This window comes from Chinchilla lanigera, unplaced genomic scaffold, assembly GCF_000276665.1.
Source record: "Chinchilla lanigera isolate Chin_1 unplaced genomic scaffold, ChiLan1.0 scaffold00003, whole genome shotgun sequence".
NCBI classification, from domain to species: domain Eukaryota; kingdom Metazoa; phylum Chordata; class Mammalia; order Rodentia; family Chinchillidae; genus Chinchilla; species Chinchilla lanigera.
The window spans coordinates 46,862,607-46,883,368 of record NW_004955404.1 but is presented as its reverse complement, the minus strand read 5'-3'; the positions used below and the strand labels follow the sequence as shown (position 1 = coordinate 46,883,368).

General features: G+C 31.4%; 1 protein-coding gene across 5 annotated transcripts in view; it reads left to right on the top strand.

Annotated features, from left to right (window-relative positions):
- Window positions 1-20,762, top strand: part of Pcdh17 (protocadherin 17) — a 91,616-nt gene that overhangs the window by 3,550 nt on the left and 67,304 nt on the right. The gene's annotated exons all lie outside the window — the stretch shown is intronic.

Sequence of the window (20,762 nt, the reverse complement as noted above, 5' to 3'; positions counted from 1 at the left end):
ATATATGCCAAAACCTGCGTGAGTGATAAAGCATGGACATCAACTCGCAGAAAGTTTGACTCTATTGACTATACTGTGTCTAGTCACTGTGTAGTTTCTTCTCACTACACTGTTGTGTCACAGAAAAACTTAATTCTTGCTTCTTATGAATGTGGGTTGATACAAATTACTCTGGATAAGCAGTGCTTGAAGTTCAAAATTGAGCTTAAGTAAAAGTGACACTTTGGGAGGCAGATTGGTTTGAGGTAAATGAAAAATAATTTGTTCATATTATTATGCTTTAAAAAGCAAATAACTTTTAATGACACAACTCAGTAATGGTTTTATTGTTAAAGTGGAGTAGTAAATTTTCGTGCTCTTACTAACTTTCTAGCATAACAGGTGTGCTATATACTAATACTTAACATATTTTTCTATAATAGCACAATTTCCTTGTAAGATAGACCCTTGTATGTGACTCTACTTAATACTAAAGTGTCAATAATAGTAGTAGCTACCACTTTTCATAGCATTTAGTGTATGTAAGTAATCATGTTTTTTGAAGTTTATGCAAAACTAAAGCAGAAATTTCCAACTTTAAAAAATACGGTTTCTATGGAAGTCTTTCTGTGACTATGTAAATTTGATATTTATGATAATCAATGTCTGTACAGAGGGAGATGTGCTAAAATTATTTTGGAGGGTATCATGCTGGGGATTGAACCAATGGCCAAAGGCATGCCAGATAACCACACTACCACTGACTACATCCCCTGCTCTAAAAATGTATATGTACAAATCTGCTATAGTTATTTTATACACATACCTGTATATCTCATTTTATGTTTATTGCATTAATAACACAAATATGTCACAAACAGTTAATTCTTAACCCTTCACTTTAAGTGATGTTAGTTGAATTCCAATTTAGTTTCCATTAAAATATGAATTTGGTGCAGTAGAATTCCCAGCACTTCTGATGTCTTGGTAAGAATAGTGAAGAACAGTCTGAGATTGAAACATCAAGAAGAGTTTGAGGGATAATGAGGTTTCTACTTCTTTCCAATGTGATGATCATTGATTAAGGATGTTACTGATGCTGCTGCTGATGGTTCTTCTTATTAGCAGTAAAATTTAAATCACAGCAAACTGCACACACACAAACATAGAGACATGCACAACTTAAGCAGAAGGCAAAAGAGAAACTGACCTCCTTTTTCCCTTAGAATCTGAATCCATACTACAGAAACACAAAATGGGTGTTAACTTCAAGTCTGAAAATTTTTTTCAGAGTATCTCAGTTTCTCATGTTGGTTTAGACCTGGAAAGATTCTCAACAGAAACTATTAAATAGACTTTTTATTTTCTTGTTAATTTTTTTCAATCCTATATGAGGTGTTTGTAAATCTATGATATGCTAATTTCCCTTTAAACATATCAGGTTTATTATGGTACTTATTATGGAGAATAAGGTACATTAGTAAATTGCTGTTTTTTTTAAAAAGCTAGTGTGCTACAAATACATTGTTTTGAAGTGACACACTTAAATTAAAGCGTGCAAGTATCCCATAATCTTGTTCAAAATGTTTTCATTAGTGTGTGTATGTAATAGAGCCTGCAAAGGAAACACATTATTAATCTCATGTGTATTTCTGAAGGCAGTCTTTTAGTCCACTAAATCCACTTGGACTAACAACTACGATGTCTAGTTCATCTGTATTTTTCAGCATTTGTATGCTATTTAGAGGGTTCCTAGTGTAATTTCATCAATGGATTAAAAATAATTTCATAATTGTGTTGCAATACTCTGATACAATATAGTGATGTGAAATTTGAGATTTTTATGACTTATGAAGCTCATGTTACAAAGAAATGGAATATTTGGTTAAGCACCAAAACATTTTATGCCCTTCTAACATGTTCAGATTAATGTGAAAAAGTTCTTCTTGAGAACAAGAATATTTTTACTGACTATGAATACAAAATAGTCATGTAATTTTGTGTAGAAACAGAGATTTGTGAGAGAAAACTTTATTTTAGATTTGTACCAACTTCCTCAAATTAAATTTGGCCTATAATAGATTGTAAAGATAAATTATGGAAAAATATCTACAATAAAATGAATTATCTTAAGTTTAAGATTTTAAACTTAAAGTTTTGAGAAAAATATCTACAATAAAATAGCATAGTTATAATGAATATTTTTTCATGTTAAAGATACAAGGTTATAGAACATAGATTTTGAGTAGGTAAGGTAGATAGATGTTTATACAAATTTTAAAAACCTTTCCATAGGAACAATTTTCATGTGAGTCATTTCATGTGTTAAAATGAAATCTAAAGAGAACCAGATATCATTATTCATTCTGAAGAATAACTTCTAGTTATGACTTATAGTGAATGAATTGTTAAGACTTAGAGTGACTTTTCAACAGGTGTTTTCAGTGCAGGCCACCTTGAGATGAGGGTAGGAAGCTGGGGACTTCTCACTTATGAAACCATTTCCAGTTTGAAGATCGGTCTTTTCACAGTGTGGTAGTACTACTACAAGTCATTTTAATATGGTATCATAGAATAAAGTATAATAAGCCATCAAAATAAGTATATTAAAATAAATTTTAGAAGGAATGTATCCTTAGTGTTTTACAGATCAGTTTTGCAAGATTCGTGTTAGAGTTGACTTTAGAGTCCTTATGCTAGGATGATAAAATTCTTTTGAAATATGTGCAAGGCAATTTCAATAAAAAGGAATTAAGTACAGAGTAAATGTCTAAAGCCAATCCAAGCATATAAAAATGAAACTGAAGTGTAAAGGACTAAGGTATCATAGTATGAATAATACATTCAGCATTTCAGAACAAAAAGATAAAAGTCTAGATTTCATAATAGAAACATCCACTATCTGTCTTTATTCCTGCCTCTCTAATGCAAGACATTCTTGGCTATGGAGAGTCACTCGTGAATTTTCAAGAGTATGATCTTTCAAACTTCTTACTCTAGTAATTAATGTTTTCAGCAACACAAGCACACTGTGGAATCAATTTCCTTTGTTATAATTTTGGAGGCATTTGCTGCAATTTTTACTCTAAGAAGTCATTATTTGATTAATTCCATGTATTAGTTTCCATACATTTTATATACTCTCTATTCACTGGGGATATGGGGGCATGTAGGAAAGAGATATCTCTTTCTTAGTGCATGAATAAAGGAGTGTTTTATGTACTCTTAAAAGTTTTGAGAAAATAATGGAGTAATTTATACTTTAGAGTAACATGAGTGCACCGTCATTTAATATTGTCTTTTTAAGCTTAAAAATAATTCACAATAAATTAAGTTTAAAACATTATCAGCCACTAGGTGTTTGAAGCTTCTTGGGGAAGTGTTCAAAATTTTTAAGTATCAAAAAATTATTATTGTTCTTCTTAGTATATTGTTATTTTTCTTCTTAGTCTTATGTGAATGTCCAAAAATTTCAGCTTTACTGTAAATCTTTGTGCATTTCTCTATTGCACAATAAATGAAAAAAGTATCTTTGACTATATGAATTTTAAACTGCATAATTCTGCTTTTTAATTGTAGATTGATAATGCCTCATAAGGCAATAACATTTTCACCTATTTGGTTTCAGTTTTCCATAATTTTTTAAATACAAGCTATGTGAAATGTTATCACTCTTACACTAAGGTGATAATGCATCATGCTTTTAAAACTATAAGAATAAGATCATTGTAAAATTTATCTGAGTCGTAATGGTAAGTTTGATAACTTCAGTATACATTAACACGTATGTCTACACCAAATCTTTGAAATTTTATTCTTAGTATTTTCATGTTATATAAGGCTGATATGATTATAGAATAGTATGACTAAAAATTCTTCTAAACTAATTAAATATACTTTTTAGCAATAAAGTATACATTTTCCAAAAGAGGACCATCGAATATATTGCTTAAGCCATGCAAAAGACAGCAAAGAAACCCCATACAAAACTAGAGTTTCTAGAAATATTTTTCTATAAGCTCAGTACTATAATAGTTGTTATACACTTCCTTAAAATATATAGAAACAGCTTTTATAAGAGTGTAAGATAATTTTAAGATATCACCCCAATTATTTATGTAAATAAATAATTATGAAATTTACATATTTTACAAGGAAACACCTCCAAAATCTTTAGAGATCAATGTAATACTCTTCAAAAATATAATATATATAATCATGTATTGTGTTTTAATAACTATTGCCAGGTTTCAGATTTCAAATTTTTTACTGTTCCAGTTTTACTAGTTGTCCTGTTCATGTAATATAGTGCAACAAAAATCTATAAACATAATAAATTAAGAATGTATTATTTGCTTTTTAGATCAATTGAAGGCTTATGTGCATTTATTGCTGTAAAGTATAGCTTTCTCTGCACTATGAAAAATGAAATTTTAGGCAAAATTGTGGGTTTACATGTGTTTCTATTTTGATGCAATATGTGTAGACATTCAGGCAGGAATATTGGCCAATTTTTATATTTATTCAAAGAAATTCTTTTTCTTAAGGGTTAACTCAAGTCTTTTTCCTTTTAAAATCTGTTAAGGTTTGATGGCTTTTCCACTTTAAAGTTTCCAACAATTTGAAATTCAGCCAAAGAGAGCCAGTTATACTAGAAGTTAGGGCGCGATCGGCCTTGAATAGATTGAAGTGTATGTAGATTAGGAGAAGAAAAATTATCATGCAAATACCGAATGCAGTGCTTCTGAGGGTGACAGGATGACTAGAGGTGCTGTGAAAATACATGGCGTGTGCCTGATGAGGAAACAACAGGGGCAAAAAGCCACTCAAACTGGGCTCAGGCCAGGTAGGAAAAGCAACTCCCTGATGCAGAGGTCTTGCAACACACTCAATAGTAGGTAAATTCTTACAAATGTACCTACTAATTATGATATTAGTCATTGCTCTACAATGTATTCCCCTCTGTGATACTTCAGTTTAATAAATCCCAGAGGGCATTATCTTAATGTCATATTTTAGTAAAGCCATTAGGGAAGCGATTTTTTTTGTATTAAATTCCTTCAACCAATGATTATATACTTGTTAGAGTATTGCATAATATTGCAATTTGCCTATAATTTTGGAGATAGTGTAATTTCTGCCACTCACCTAAAACACTTTTAAAAGTTCATCAGACCTACACTAATCTGTTGTCAATTTACTTTAGCATGAGATACTTTGTTGAGAATTTCCTTCAGTTGCATTCAGTATTTTAAAGTTAGTCATAGCTTTCAACACTTTGACAGTGATGCATTGCTATCCTCTAGTCTCTTGAAATAAATCATCTGTAATAAAGAAGTCCTTAATGACAACAAAATCTATGCAGTGACAGCAGAAACTTGCTCCTACTTGCCTGCTACTGCAGCAGTATAAATTCACTATTTGTAGAAGAATTTGAAAAATAAAACTAGCCACGAACTGCAGATGTAAAATTGTCACTATGTAAATGGCATCTTTCACCTGTATCCACTAACTTCTTCCAGCAATAGATTATAAAGCTGCGTTTAGACAGTGTTTGAGAGAATCTATTGATAATCATGTGACATAATCTGTGTTTGTTCTGGTCCTAGTGATATTCTGATCACTGGTGTTTGGAGGCCTTACCCTGGATCTATTCCAGGCAGTTTTACTGTAGTGAAATGGTTCTTATGATTCATTGAGAATTTAACATAACTATTCTGAATATGATTGGTAAGTTTGCATATATTTATTTTAAAAGTACAGTAGTTAAATAGTATGATCATTGGAAAATGAATCATAACAATAAAAGACTATTAAGTTAACAAGCTTTGTGATCAAAGGATAAATACAGGTTAGATAAATGAAACTTTAGATGTAACTAATCTACATAAATAGACTTTGGTCTGATTAGAAGAATGGAATATATTAAAATAATGTAATAATATTAGAAATGCATCTTATTTCAGTCATTTTGAAATATTTAAAGGCATGTATTATTTTTCTTTATAGTTGTATTCAATTAGTCTCCTGAACAATATTTATGTTTTATACAAAGTGTACAAGGTAATGATAAATATGATTTGGCAAAGATAAATATAATTTTATAAGCTTCTGTTTGGCTCTGAAGTATACTGTGTCTGCATAATATTTAGTAGATTTTAAATCTGTAATGTTTTTGATTGATTCTTAATTAGTGGAATACATTAAAGGGACCAAATAAAGGACCATTTCTTGTTTACTTTCTTTATCAGCTAAAAGCGGGCTTTGAGGAGTTTGAAAGCTAAAGCAATAAAAATCAATTTCTTGTTTCAAAGCTAAACATCACCATTTTTATGTATCTATTCACTGACTTTAAGAAAAATAGTTTACTTATTTGTAAATTATACTAATGTACAATGTAGATTGCTTTGTAAAGGTTCTCATGCTTTTTCCATAACAGAAAAGCTTTACAATAGCAGATTTAACTTAAAACATGGACAAATAATTAAACTCCTTCCAGTAACTACAGTGTTTTAGATACAGTTCCTTCAACCTTTTAGGCAATAAATTCTTAGAAATGTAATTTACTCCTATGTCATGAATCTATATATTTCATTAGAGCATCTCTAAGTGAATCTTAAATAATTGTATGTATACACAGAATTTCATTCTCACCAATTCAATATAGCTCAAACTCAAGCATATATGCATTTGTGTATATTCTCAATTTGAAAGTTTAATATTATAAAATGGAAGTAAGCAACAGGTATTCTTTATGAGCAGGTGGTTTTAGGTGTCCAGATATTTTCCGAATTGCCATAACCTAATTGTAGAACATCAGTGACTTAAAATTGCTAAATTTGCATTTATGGTACGAACATTTGTATAAGTTTTGAAAGCCTAACGCTATAATTTTTACTCTTAAGATAGAACATTTTTGTCAAATCATAATGTTCAACATAAACACCTTTGTAAAAGGCTGTTCATTTTCACAAAGTATGTCAGCATATACTGAGATTGCTCTAAATGAATATTTGATATATTTTTGGTATCCTTTCACAACAGCAGAACAACTGGATATATATAGCTGAATTTATAAATCAATTCATCTGTGATTAGCAAGAGAATTAGCTACACACATATATAAAATGTTCCTGCATGCTTTCCTAATGTCCCCTTTAAGTAAATGAAAGTAAAAATTTTACTTTCATTTACTTTGAGAAATAATATATTTAAATCTTAGTAAATTTACTGAAAATACATCACTACATTGCAGTATTTTTGAACAGAATAAAACAGCTTTAAGAGGATCATGTTCTAGCTCTAACTTGATAATTACTTCATGATACTTCATATAAACTTAGTCATCAAGCATCTTAAACAACAATAAAAATAGTTTAATTTCCATAGTTCAAATAGAAAACAAGGAAAAAATACAAGATATTATCTAAAATTTAGTGAATTCTATAACAATATCTTCTTGGGACTTTACTTTTTCAGGTATTCATCTATTTTAACAATATTTCCCAAATCGATTTATTTCACTAATAATACGAGTAAGAGGAGTTATAAGGTACGCAAAGTATGTCAGGGTAGAAGGAAGAAAAGGAAAGAGGATGAGAGGAAGAATAAGTCTAAATCAATATTCTACCTGGGGGGCTGGGGATTTAGCTCAGTGGCAAAAAGCGCCTGCCTGGCAAGCGCAAGGTCGTGAGTTCGGTTCCCGGTACCGGAGAAAAAACAAAAAAAAAACAAAACAAAACAAAAATATTCTACCTGTATCACTTTGATTATGTAGAACAATTTTCATAGAAACTTACCTTCTCATAATTTCAAGGTGAGACATTTCACCATTTGTTTTATTTTTACTATGTGAAACTTATCCATATTATGTAAATAATTTTGTTGTTTTAAGAAAATGCATTATTTCATGATGTAATCCTGGTGATTAGTACAGAAATTCCTATTTTAAGGAGACGATTGAAGATGTACGTTGACTTTTTCTTCGTATAATATCCATAGAATGTCCTCAAAATTTTAGAAAACAGTCAGAATTTCTTCATACTATGGCATAAATCTAAGAGTGTAAGATTAATTTTTGAGATGAAATATGTATATATAAACAGGATTATTGAGATCAAATATATAGAGACACAAACATTTTAATATCAATTCATAAGTTGAAAAAAATCTATAACCTTCTACTTTTAGCATTGGCAGAAGCATGGGTAGTAATTATTAGCTAAGTTTCTAGATTCTGACCTTCTTAGTGAAGCTATTTTATATCCCAAAATATAATAAAGATGAAAATATAAGAACCATCCTATTAAATAAATCCCACTTGGAGGAATTTTTAAGAGTATTGTCAAAAGCTCATTCGACAGTGTGGCCCTAGTATAAGTTGTGCCAATACCAGCGAATGAAGCAGTATGTGTAAGTGGAGAGAAGCTAAGAAAAGATGAGGAATGCATTTAAGAAGGTCTTTTTCTTCCTCTAATTTTGAGCAATAGACTTTGTATTTTTTTTAATCAAGACAATTATATAGTAATTTGGGTTAGAATGCACGCCCAGCTCCCCATCTCAGAACCCAATTTGTTACCACCTGTGGCTATTTCTGTTAAAAAAAGAAACATAATTACTATGAGTCTCAGCAGTGTTAGAGTAAATTTTTTGCAATTACAATACTTCCCTTGGGCAGATATGTGAAAATGGTAGATTAATTCCTGCCAGGATCTCTCTGTTCCTCCTGCATTTTTAGGCTTGGTGTTACCTGCTTATTAGAGTGGCTGTTTGCTCTGGTTAAGGTTGTGTCAGTATTTCTATAGTAAATCTTGAGAAACAAAGATGCACAAATCAGCCATTACATTTGGCCCTAGGCGAAAAGTTGACATGTAGCATCTCAGCAAAGGAATACATAATATTTTCCCTTACTCTCCCATGTGGCCTGGTTAAGTTTGAAGAAGCAGATAGTAGACCACTTGCCAAAGTTGAGAAAGCAGGACTTCAACTAGCAAGTAAAATAAAAGTGGGTAAACCAGTACATGTGGAATTAACTTTATTGTATTCCTGATCACAAAGCTATTGAAGCCTGAGGATTTTAAAGAGTAATAGTAAATATATTAAAACTGGATGGCTAAAAGGAGATTTAACATCTTAATTACTCTTCATCCATTCTTTTCTCTTGCAGTGGTGGTTGTGTGTAATCTCTGTTCCTAACAAGAAACTATTTGACCTATATAAAATAGTGAACGATATTAGGTATGAACAGTGTTAAAATTCTGCATCAGTGTGTTACTATTAAGATTATTTTATCTTGAAGAAGTCTACATAGTAGAATACTTAAAGCATGGTTCATATCCATCTTGTTTGTCTTATTTGTTTGTCTCTGTAGTTGAGAGAACCTAGCACAGTTTCTTGTTTATAATAGACACTTGAGAAAGTATGAATTCTTTATCCAAATGCGGTGGCACACACCTGTAATCTCCAAATTTTGGAGGCTGAGGTAGGAGGACACAAATTCTAGTCCTGCCTGATCAGCTTAGCGAGATTCTATCCCAAACTAAAAAAATAAAAATTTCTAGGGATATAGCTCAGTGAGAAGACCCAGGGTTTATTATTCCTTGGTTATACACACACACACACACACACACACACACACACACACACAGTATGTATAAGGAGAAACAACGGCCTGGTGGTAATTCATTTATTTGAACGGAACATATTTTGATATTTTTTAATGTGTAATTGTCACCTTTTAAATAACTGCTATGAAAATTCCTGCATAATTACATTGATACATTATAAGTTTCTGGCGAAGAATAAGTAATGAAGTTTTTTGCAATGATGAGCATGAAGTATTCCCAGTATCTTTTTACGTTATATATACAGAAGCATAAGTAATACACATGCATAGAGGCACTATGCCGAGACAATAGTGTTGATTGTAGCTTATCTCTTTCTCATTCTCTGGTATGATTTATGCAGTATTAAAGTGATGCACTTGAAATGTTATATTATTTGCTAATCTTTTCAGTGTCATCTAGATCTAGTGAATTAATGATAAACTAAGGATAATTATTTCTATATTTTAATAAATTTATATTTATGGGTATACTGCAGAAAGTGTAGATACTTCCTATATATTATGTATGTATTTGGCACGGTGGTTGAAACTCTAAGTCTTCACACTGAGCTACATACCCAACCTTTTATTTATTTATTTATTTTGAGAGAGAGAGTTTTACTAACTGAATTGCTAAACCTCCAAGGTTGGGCTCAAACCTGCAACCCTCCTGCCTCAGCCAACAAACACTGTGGCATTATAGGTGTGTACCCCCTCACTTAACCTAAAATAAGATCATAGCTAAACCATAAACTTTCAGAGCACATCTGCCTTTATTGGCATAAATATAATTTTATGATTTAATCACTTTTGTTGCCACCATCTGCCATTTGGTAGCAGGGAAAGAAAATCACTCTTTGTAATGATTTAATGTATATTCTTATGATAAATCAATTTATAAAAATTTTCCCAAAATTACAGAATCTAGGACATGCAGGTGATAATAACAACTGTATACACTTAAAAAAACAACCAAGCACTCTTATTAGCATTATGTTGCCCACTTCTAAATTGTCCTTTAAAATAAAACTGTAAGTTGCAGAATTGCATAGTCCATAATTACTAATTTAGTATATAAATAATGAAATAATTTGAAAGGCCATTTATTAGAATTTATTTACCACTATTAGTTTATAATTTTTCATCAAATTGCATTAGTGTTCATCTGAATTTCAAATTTTAATTGCAAAATCTATTTCACATAAGGAGATTGGATAGAGTAAAGGCTTCAAGCAAACGAATTTTTGAACCGTACTAAAAACTTATTTCTCCCCACTTGACAGAGAGGCCAAGATACAAAGAAATGGGAAAAAATATAAAATATTTGGAATTTAACTTTAATAGTCATTGACAAAAAAGTCTTTCTAATACATTACAAAAAGGTGATAGTGTTAAGTACAATATAAGATAAACCTGCAAATAGTGAGTAAAGAGGGGTGTTTCTATCTCCGCTTTTCTAAACACAGTGGTTCAAGTCTATCTGTGAAGTTACCTAAAATATTTGTCATTCTTTGTAAAAAGAAAGGCACCTCAGCAAGGAGTGCTACTCAGTTCAGATGGAAGGGCTGCCAAGATAGGCATTCTTTAAAAATTTGAATAATGTCATCTAAAGTGCATAGTACCAAGAAAAGCAAATAGGAGAAAAGCACTGTTTATATCTTTTATTGACCTGTTCTAACTCTCTCTATATATTTTATAGAGATATTTTAAGTAGCTTTTATGTTTACCTCTATGGCACTCAAAAAGAAAAACTCATATATGTTGATTAGGCGTGGCGTGTTTATTACCAGATTAAAGATTTTAGCAATATGTGCATATGCACCCTGGCTTCATATGGCTGATTTTGCATAGAATGAAATGGAAGTAAGTGTTGGTTTAGAAAGTAATACTTCTGACATTTTTAAAATGTACCAGATGGGTGTGTTGGTGCATGCCTGTAATGCCAGCATTTGGGAGACTGAGGCAGGAGGATCTCTGAGAATTTGGGACCAGCCTAGGGTACATAGTGACTTCAAGGCCAGCCTGGACTATAACAGGACCCTGTCCCTAAATATATATATAAAATACTTAAGCAAAAAATTTAACTTTCTGATGTGATTCTCTCTGTTTTAACTTCTACATATTTTTTCTTTCTTAGTAAATCTTTCTATGTTTATGACTTTGCAGATCAGAGTATACTGTTGTACTAGTTCATCACGTAAAGGAACTTTTTCAGCACATTTAGTGAATAAATTCCTTCAAATTATTTTCATTTGAAATTTCCTCCTGAGTTTCAGTGAAATTGGAGTTGGTTTTCATGCTTACTACTCAGTAATTCACTAGAGAAATCAAATCTGTAAGAAAATAACCATTATTTAATGATATAGTTTGGGTCTTCAAGGTGGAAGTGTAGGGTTGGTAATAGAAAGGTTTAAGGGGCAAAAGAAGGAAAAGAGCTCGGTTCAATGTCCCCAGGTAAGGTGATATAAATAGTTGGAAAGTGGAGCTATCATTTCACTTGGTTAATTGTAATAGACATATTATCTTGTTAGAGCATTAGGGTAGAATCCACCTGTTAGGAAATAGATAAAAGGTGCAAGAAAGCATTTAAAATTCAATCATTAGGTTTCATTGCATCCATCTGCTCCCAGGAAATACAATTAGAAATTTGATCCAATGACCTTTAGCTGCCATTTTGGACCACAGTTTCAAAATCTGTGTTGTCATGTTGGCTACTTAAGTTCATATGATAAGACTCACACCCAGTGCATTTTTAGTCTAATTACATGTTTACAATAAAGTTGAAAATCCAAAATGAGGCTGAATGAGCTGGTGTCAATTTGACAGTGTCTATAGAGTTATTTAATTTTGAATCCGGAACTGATATTCAACTTCTTTAAAGTATCTATTAACTAGACCAACTGCTCAAGTTTTTACTGACATTTTATGCATCAACTCAGACAAGTAGACCTGCCCGCCTTTCATCAATTATTCTGTGGGTCCATATTGCACTAAAATTATACACATAGCATCTAGTTATGATAAATTTGTATACCACACATGAGAGAAAAATCAATAGAACTCTTCAGCATTTCATGTAGTTATCCTGATTTGAAATTTTGGACATCCCTAATCTTTTTTGCCAAAATGAATATGATACAACAGGGCTTGCCAGAATTTTTTTTATGTATTGATGTGCCTAGCATAAGAACTGCATTATGCAAGTTGATCAAGATTTCTTGTCAGCAGTTGTGTACTCTCTGCTTGCTCAAGTTCATGTGACTTGGAAAAGAGTCATGATTAGACAGGTGTTTCTTTAGCCCATGAGATCAAATTTCTAAAATATTTATATAGCAACAAGCCAGATGTACACAGTTTAACCTTATAATCCCATTTCACAGCTTTTCCAAATACTTAGAAACTTGTTAAGTATGAAGCTGATTATTTTGGCAGCATATCTCTATTAATAGGATTCAGATACTCCTTATTTACAAGCCAGTGCTGTTAATATAATCTTCTTTATTAAATCAACAGGGAAACAGAAACATGAGACTCCATCCAAAGGCTAATTGACAGTGAAGCTTTTTCTAAAGCTTTTTATGGTTTTCTATTGACTCCATAATACCAGAAAATATATAGCACCTGTGAACGATGTAAATGGTTTCGACCTCATGCTACCACTGTTTGGGTGAGATAGATATATGTTGAGATCCCTTGTACATCTATCATAATGTTGATAAGCCACATAAAGCCATGCATCTGCTCTTCACAAATATTCTTTTTAGCATCATCTCCATTGCACAGCTTACTGTCATTTGACATGTGGAAATATTTTAAATGCACGTATCCATTTTTTAATGAATAGAGGCAATACAGAGTAATGTAATAATGTGTCATGATTTTCATTATGCTTATTTATTGGCCGTACAATAACGAAAAGAGCTTATTGTTATGCTTTCAGCTTGACCTACTTAGGCACTATGGTAGGAGGTAAGCCCTTTTCTATTTGTTATGTCCTGTTCTCTGAAAAAAAGTGGTATCAGGATTCATAAATCATATTTGGCAAGGGAAAGTGTTTCAGACTTTGTCTTTACTTGGTAGTAAGTGAATAGCTTTTATAATACCTGACTCTACATGAATAAACTCGTACACCTCCACATAAAGAAAAATATCTATTTTCAAGCTATTTAAGACTACCTGATCCCCCTATTTTAAGAAAACTCAGAGTGAAAGAAAAACATCTCTTTTGCTTTTTCATTTAAGGAAAATTATCTACTGTGCAAAATATGGCTGATGCACCACTAAGAAGATGACATAACCAAAGAAGCAAAACAAAATACGGAATTAGGGAAACTGTAAATAAAATGTTTTTAAAGACAGCTGAGATGAAAATATTTAAGAGTTTGGGACCCTCAAGTTTTGTAAATGACAGATATCCTAGAAATGAAGCTGCTCTCCTGACACTTTGCGCCTCCAGACGTGTGTCCCTGTGATTCAGGCACTGCTAGTCCAGTGTGTTTGCTTTTCAACTACTCCATCATTGCTCAGGGAATTTGCAGTCAGCCTCAAGGGACGACTCCTCTACATTTCACTGCAGGGCCAGTTACTTCTTATTTGATTTCCTTTTTCTTTTTAAGAGAGTTTTTTTGTAGTTTTCTTACCCAATAAAACTTTACTTTTGGGGAGAAAGGACAGCTATCACAAGATCCTCACATGTAAAAAACTTGTAGTTTTGTACTGAAATAATTTCAAGTTCTTTTCCACCGTTATGTATGTCTGATTACTTCCATTTTTTTTTTAAATTTCAAGTATAGGTTTCCATATTCAAGGAAGAATTCTTGCTGGAAAAAAAATCTACTAAAGCCATACCTAAAATAGTTTCCTTATGTATGGTAAGAACTCATGACATAATTGTGGACTAAAAATAGGAAAATTACATAAAATATTTTAATTGCTTGTAATTTACTAGAAAGAACAAGCTACATAGCTGCTGTTAATGTTTTGCTATGTAAATCTACTATTCCTCCTCTCCAGTTATGAAATCCAGAGTACTATTTATATTCTTTATTTTTTCTACTTAATGTGGATATTAAAAATTTTACTCCAGAGATATTATGACAATACTGAGATGTTTCCCCAGTCCTTGCTGGGATGATTTACACATAATGCATACACCAAAATATCATTTGAAAATATAACAGGGACAGGGCTTATAAAACATTCCTGTGTACAAGAGCTAGAAAGAGAGATTATGAACCACTTCTGTTAATGTGCGTGTGCACGTGTACACATACGTCAATTTTTTACAGTATGTTCTATAACCTAAAATAATACATTTAACTTATTTTTACTTACATTTTTGTTAATATGTCATAAACATCTTCCCATGTCAATAATGTAATTTCACATTATCTTTAAATGGTAGAAATCTAGGTCAATCAATGGATATCATTTATTTAATCAGTTACTCTGAGTAGATACATTGCTCTCCGTAAGATTCAATTACCAAGAATCTCTGTTAAAAAAGAAAAACCTTCAGTCTAGAATAAATTACATTATCAGTTTGGACTTTTTTTTCTGTTTTCTTATAAGGAATAACCATACTTTCCACTCATGGGGATGTTTAAAGAATTAAACTTGATATAAAGAATAAGTTTAATGCAAGGACTGAAGAAATAATAACCAATATCACTATTATTGTTCTTGAAAACAAATGACATAAGAGTCTGGAGTCCTTGAACATTAGGGTACACATACAGGGGCACATTCTCTATAAAAACAGTATTTTACTTGGCCTAATATTAGAAGTTGTTTAGGAATAGAGTGTTATTGCAGAACACTATTAGAAAGTAATTTCATTCTAATACTAATTTATTTTATTGCAAATTGCATTTTGCATTAATTTAGCTAAATTTTCTGCTATTTTTATTTTGAATACACATTTTAAAAAATGAATTCTACCATTTTTGTTAGAATATATTGGCAAATATTGTTTTCTAGACATATCAAACCTCTTAACCTACCAAGGCAAACACCGAAGTGAGAAAACTATTAAATCTTCATTAAGAACTGCTCTTTTTAAGCAAAGAGGCCTTGAAGGAAAAAAAGTTCACACAAGGTAGAAAATGAAGAGACACTCTACAAAAGAATTGTCACAAAACAATGAGTTTTAGAAGTATAGATATAGAAAACTGCATCTAAATTCATTCAAACTTCTTTTCTCATCAGAAAATTGAAGTACAGAGGTTTATCCTTATGTATCCAAAACCAGAGGAAAGGTACTACCTGACTCGGTGTTTATTCTTCTTGTTCTTATGCCACTTAAAATGCCATGACTGGCACACATTTATCACGCTGAGAAGTTTATAGAATGTAAGAACGTCATACCCCATGAATAACTGCTGTTATAAAATACTGCATACTGGCTACTAGGCTGGAGGTAAATTTGAGGGATAATTCTTTAACATTTTCTTATATTGAACATAAGGTTCTGCCGGAACCTATACAACACAGTCTTTCAAACTGGAGATTTGGAATCGTTTTAAGAGTTTCTCTATATTAGGTGTCCAATGTTGAAATATTTCCAAAGTATCCCAAGATTCTTAAGTTTAATAATGGAACGGGCTTTGATTCTTTGATGTCAATCAAACTTGTACATAGAATTCAGTGGATTTTATTGCTTGTGTCTGTGTTTAAATGCAGGACTTAAGAGTAACAGGAACAAAACACTTTCAGGGGTAACCTGACATTGGAAGCTGTCAGGATCATTTATTAAACAAGGATTTTTAGTATGAAAGAATAACAAATCAATCAAATATACATTACAATGATAAACAGAGGAAAATAGTATAGAATGAAAAACAGTTCATGAAAATCACATGGATCATATAACACATAAAAGAGTACAGAATTTTTCAGTGGAAAGAAACTTGTTCAGATTACCCGCACTTACTTGTATTACAACCTCCAGCTGGTTGCTCATGAATTCCATAGTTCTCAGTTACACCTTCCATAAAATAATAATGATAATCATAATAGCCTCATAGATGAAATAGAGAGGAAATATTTTGGATGTAGTGAGCAGCTTGTAAAATTGGTGAGGAAGCACAGGATCAAAAGACATGCTGTGGAGATAAGAATGGTGCTTTGAGGTAACCAAGGGCTGAAGAGGAACATTTCTGGGAATAAATGGATATTCACAATGATCCTAAGTACACTCTAGAGGAATTTGTAATGTGCTTCAAGAAACTTCATGTGTCTATGTGCATTATGCTTTTCAATGTTGCCATTATGGTACTGTTTCTGCAATATTAAGTCATTTGGAAATGAAAATAAACATGCTACAAATCACCTAACACTGAAATTCACTTAAAATAATAGGAGCAATGTTTCAGTGAGGTACTTTTCAAATATACAACCCCTGAGGGAAATCTGTCTCCTACAGAGAAAGAAAATGACTTGCATTTTGTTTTAAACTGAGACATAATTAAGCATAGGTCATATATAAAGATTACTTATATTTTAGCTACAAGATGGAATAGAGTAAAACGTTTAATTACATGGTTAAGATTTAGTCTTTTAAATAGAAGCTAAGAACTAAAAATCTTTTTTGATAAGAGGCAGATTGTAAGTATCTTAGTGTTTGTGTGCTGGTAGTTTAGTGTAACAACTCCATTCTATAAACAGACATGGGTGAATTCTGATAAAACTTCATTTTCACAAGCAGATAGTGGTTTACAGGCCAAACACTATTTTAAGGCATTTCTAATTGTTATATGTGCATGCATATATATATAAAATTGAGGATCAAAGAGCTAGTACATGCTAGGCTAGCATTCTACAGTGAGTCAGAGTTTTAGCCCAAATAATATTTAAAAATTTTTTTATTGCTCTGTGGGTAATAAAATTGCATCATGTAGGTTATAAACCAATTCTAACAAAATCCAAATGATTGTATATAATTTCAAAATTATGTATGGAAAAATGTAAACCTATTGCCTAAAGATGTAATTACAATTAATATCATTTTCACTAGAGGTCAAAAATTTTTATTAGTCTTCAAGCAAATTGAAACATGGAAATCCTTGAATTAGATATTGACACTCTGATAAAGACTAGAGAGATTTCATTTTGTACGAAAGTTTAATTTGAAATATGAGTAAAGACAGTGTTTTATTTTAAATGCAAATATGAATGCCTACCTAAAAGGTCCTATTTCCAGTGAATTGTACATTTTAACTGTGATATCTAGTCTTCTATTTCAGTGAGAAAATGATAAATATTCTAGTAACCTATCGCTCACTATTTTGATTGACAGCTAACTTTTTCCTCTAATTTGAGAATACATTGTAATTTATAATAACCATTTCCAGGGGTAACTTTAATTATATTACATCCTAATTTTAAAGTTCTCTAATTATTTTATCAAGTTGCTATTTTAGCTAGAAAACTGAAATCCAAATCCAACTGGTCTATGTTTTAAAAAAATTAAAATAGCATGTCATTTTAAAAAGAATATTTGTAAATTACCTTATAAACCTTATACAAAAGTTTGGGAACTTCAAAATTTCCCTGATGTATTTACTAGTTATTGTAAAATTTATAGATTGATTAGCTTGCTGGTTGATTTGTTTATATTTATAAAGTATTAAAAATTTTCTGCTTATCAATATTTACAGAAAGTAAAAATATTATAAAGTTGTGGCATAGCAGTATAGTTTCATCTTGAATTTAGCCTTTTTGAAAAAATAGGAATTAGAATTCACTTATTATAAAGGTGAAACTTAAAAAGATCAATACAATACTACATGGGAGACTGAGACTTAATTTTTTTTTTCATTTGCAATATTATTACTTAGACATATCGAAGTAATAATTGAATTTATTTTTGATTATTTAATGTTTAGAGGTACAAGACAGGTGAATTTTTTTGTACTCAAATCAGGACATTCAGGGGCTGGGGACTTAGCTCAGCGGCAAAAGCACCTGCCTGGCAAGTGCAAGGTCGTGAGTTCGGTTCCCGGTACCAGAGAAAAACCAAAATAAAAAACAGGACACTCAGAAAAATTTTAAAAAATTGAAAACAGAAAATGTTAATTTTTAGAGTATTGTGAGAAATAAATAAGCTGATGAAATAGATAATAGACTTAGTCTATTTTGCATTTGGTTCACCTTTTAAATTATTTCTTTTTTTTTGCTTGAGAAATTTATGTAATGACTGACTGAAGGTAAAATCTTAAATTTCTCTTGCATTTGTAAGGTAAGTGTTCAAAGTGCCTATTTTGACAATTTATATGAGTATAATGATAGTAAGTAATCATATGGTTAAGCCTATTGCATGCATTAGAATACTTGATAATAAGTGGCCATTATTACCTTTTTATATTATTAGTCAAAGGAAAAATTTGGTTATTAGAGTTATAATGTTCAGCATATTAAAATAATTTAACATGAAAGTATAAGAAGATAAAAGTACAGACTCTTTCAAAACTCTATTAGGTGTGATAATAGTGCTATTTTTGCTCAGTATGCAGCAATAATTTTAACAGTGTTTTCAAAGGAAGTTACAATAATTTCTCATCAACTTATCTCCAAAAATGTTGAAATGACTTAGTATTTTTCATGATGATTTTAGAAAGACAGCCCAGCAATAAACTGGTGCTAGGAGTCTCTGCCCAATGTCATTGCTTTATAATGAAGTGGGTATATAATGAGTAACTCTATAAAAGTCACCAAACTGAATTTCTCTATTTAAAAACATGTGAACAGCAACTTCACTGTTTATTCTCATGTAGTTGAGAAGAATGAATAATAAACATCGACAATAATGTTTTGCAGATCTTAGCATAAGACAGTGTGCTCCAATCCTCCCAGTAGAGAATATGTACAATGACATTAGAAATTTGCCCTCAGAGTCAGTGCAGTGCAGTTTCAAAGCATGTTCATGACTGCTGAATAAATTATGCTGTAAACTGGTTTGAATGGAAATAATTCAATTTGCAAAATTTTTTGTTTGCTTATTAACCAATTTCTTAACAATAATAAAATATAATTTGAAGGAAATTATCAGAAGACTCAGCATTTATAATAATAAGTAAAATAACATCAACAATTTATCCCGCTCCTTTTTGTTTTTCTCTTTCTCTTCATTATGCCTAGAATACTGGAAGAAACTGTTTCAGAATTGTAATGAATTTTCACAGGCCGCATGTAAACTTTAACTTCTTAGTTCTGGAGTGCAATTACTGTACTAGCTGTAAATATCCTTCCAGTGGGAAAATCTTCCACATTCTCAGTAGAGAGGGAAAGAGAGCTCAAGAGGAAGAGAGCAGAGGAGAGTTTCTAGAGAAAAGAAGTCTGGCTGAGAGAAATTAAAAAGCAGAAACAAAGTGTGAACTTCCCCTGCCTTCACTCCTGGAATGAAAAAGAAAGATGAGATTATTTGCTAGGACTGAGTTTGAGGCTTGACTCCACTGAAGGAATAAAGGAACTGAGGATTTTGGAGACAGTGACTCTTAACTATGCTTTGATTTCTTTCCTAAGAAGTTAACTAATGGCATAATTCTACCATTGGCATGGGGAAATCATAACTAAAATTCAGTAGGGTCTTGGCGGTCTCTGGGATTCTAAATTTGGCAAATATGTAAAGGAGTATCAATCTCTGTGTTGTTATACAGAAACCCAGCAGCACTCAGCTTACCTTTTGATGATGCCAATTCTCTTTGTTCTTTCCAAGGATAATTTTCTTCATTATTTCTATTGTCAGTCACATAAGTTATTAAAGTTATCAATGTAATTTATAATAAAGTTAATATTTGCAAATTGTAATATACAGCTAGATCCCCTAAAAACAATCTAAGTCATTCTCATTGATCAGTAGGCTCAAAATTCTTATTGACAGAATGCAGTTGTTCTGTGCTTCCCTTTTTTAATTTAAAGGAATATTGGTCTTTGCTCAATGTGGTAAGAAAATGCCATGTTTTTGTTATGCCTTTAATAACAAAACACAAATGTCTGCTATACTGTACTTGTACAAAATGTATTATTTTGAAAACCACTGATAAATACAGTTATTGCCATACTTTATGCACTTTAAGAATTCCAAAGCCATAGGTGCTGTCAGATAACTTTATAAGTAGTGGCTTAAAAATGCTGTTGCCTGCTTCAGCAATGTAGAAACATCCACACCATATATTCTGTT